The following is a 2,500-nucleotide window of genomic DNA, read 5'->3' on the forward strand; positions in this document are numbered from 1 at the left end:
CATCAGTGAATGTTCATAGTTTTTTGCTTTCATTATTATTATGACATTTGCACAGCACATTTCCAAAATGTAAGCCTATTAATGAACATCATTTTGTTTTCCATCCATCAATCCTTATATTACAAAAGCGTAGCCACGAGTAATATAACTACCAACAATAAATATAACTTTATTCCTGCAGCAAATCATCATTTTCAGTAGAGTCCATTTGTATCGTCGATTGGGCGTCCATTTGATCTAACCCTTTACGTCTGCAAGTGTATCATAATTGTTTAGCAATTACTGTTAAAAATAACAAACGCGACAAGTCATTAAATCTCCGGAGTATCAGAGGACATCCCCATCATCATCGCGTGGCCCACCCGCATTATTTCCAAAACCGAATATAGCATTCGGACTTAGGGGCGCGGGCGAGGCGAATATTCTCGTAAAGTAAATGAAAATGTGAACGCGGAGCAGACGTGCGTCATAGCGTCGGTGTCATTCATAACAGTTTATCCGTCCGAATTTCGACGCGTCATGCGATATCTCTACAGATATGGATGTCATAAAAAAAGACAGTGAAGTATGGTTATTATTGCCAGGTATTAGGTTGTCAGTGATTTAATTAAAAAAGCGCTTGCGTGGACTGATATCATTATGCTAACAATTTGCATTGATCATTTAGATTGAAGGAAGGAATGTGTTTATTGGTGTAAGTGTTTATTACCAAATATTTTTATGGTAATGGATCAAAAACTCTTAATTGAAACAACGGAAATGTTAGGGGTGCAATGGAATAGAGAACAACGAAGACATGAAAAACACACACACACACACACACACACACATATACACACATATATATATATATATATATATATATATATATATATATATATATATATATATATATATATATATTTATATATTAACGTTTTTGTCACATACACTAATGACATAAACACGTACATAATTACATACATGCACACACACACACATATATATATATATATATATATATATATATATATATATATATATATATATATATATATATATATATATATACATACAAGCATACATGTCTATATTTATAGTGAATATTGGTGACGATTAGCTTTTAATCTTTGTATTTTAGTTGGAAATATATATAATCATCTGTCCTGTTATGTCATCTTAGCAAAGCAGTCTAAAGAAATTAGTAATCTTCTTTCCTTACCTCTTATTCCTCATAATTTTAAATCTTGTAAAACTAATAAAAAAAAAACATTCCACACTGACAGACATTCGGTAACAAAAACGCTGGTGCTTCAAATAAAACTTTCCCATGCTTTAATATCTTTCCCTTACCTTATGGCGAGCTTCTCTTTCGCTGGATCATCGCTTTCTGAAATTATGGCCGCCGTACAATATTCCTGATGGGTTGAGAACCCATGGTTCCACGGGCTGCCTTTAGAAGGAAACGACGTGAAATAATATTATTAGGGGCGTTTAAAGCGGTTATCGTGACTCCGAGGAGAACTGCTAGTAGCTTCTTGCTATGTGAATGGTATGGAAAATGATGTCCGCGAGTTTTGAAGTTTGAAGTGAAGGAATTCAGGTCCGTTATTAAAACTTTAATTGCTCATAAAATGGCAAAAATGAGTTGCTTGGACTGTTATTACAGTCTCATTCTACTATAACTAAGGTAGGATGGATACTTAAGCCCCAAAGGACAATTTTTTTTATTTATGATTTCTTATGTAGTTTGAAATGCTTTTTGTGAGGGTATTCAAGTTTCGTATTAAGCTTTCCTTGGTTATGAAATGGCAAAAATGAGTTGTTCGGACAGTTATTATAGCATCATGCTACAGTGATGGATACTTGATGGATATTTAAGCCCTAAAGAAGATTTTCTCAATTTATGATTTGTGTAGCTTGTGCAAAAGAAAACCTCCAGATTAGTGGTAAATGATGAATATGTTTCTTGGAAAATAAAGGTATTGGAATCTCCAAAATGAGAGAGAGAGAGAGAGAGAGAGAGAGAGAGAGAGAGAGAGAGAGAGAGAGAAAGAGAGAGATTAACATGAAATAGTGGGTACATCTCTGGATATTGTTGGTACGAAGTTACCCCACTAAACTTACTGTAGCTTCTTTTCATATTAGAAATCATGCAATATCAATACTAATTATTTGATAAGAAGCTTTTTTAAATTCAGAATGCACTAAATTATAGAAATGAAGTGCGTCGGCGTGATTTTGAAAATTATTAAATTACGTATTTTCTAAACATCAACTTCCAAAAAAAATTAAATACGACCTTCATTTACACAGTAGCAATTCATTTGAGAAATTAACAGTTGTTGGGATTAAACCCTGAGTCTCTGTTCTAAGACACAGGCAAGCACACAGGCAGCTAGCCCCCTCCTCTCTCTCTCTCTCTCTCTCTCTCTCTCTCTCTCTCTCTCTCTCTCTCTCTCTCTCTCTCTCTCTCTCTCTCTCTCTCTCTCCCATTCCGTTCCGTTGACTTCGTAATCGA

Source organism: Macrobrachium rosenbergii, chromosome 22 (genome assembly GCF_040412425.1).
Source record: "Macrobrachium rosenbergii isolate ZJJX-2024 chromosome 22, ASM4041242v1, whole genome shotgun sequence".
In the NCBI taxonomy this organism is placed as follows: Eukaryota; Metazoa; Arthropoda; class Malacostraca; order Decapoda; family Palaemonidae; genus Macrobrachium; species Macrobrachium rosenbergii.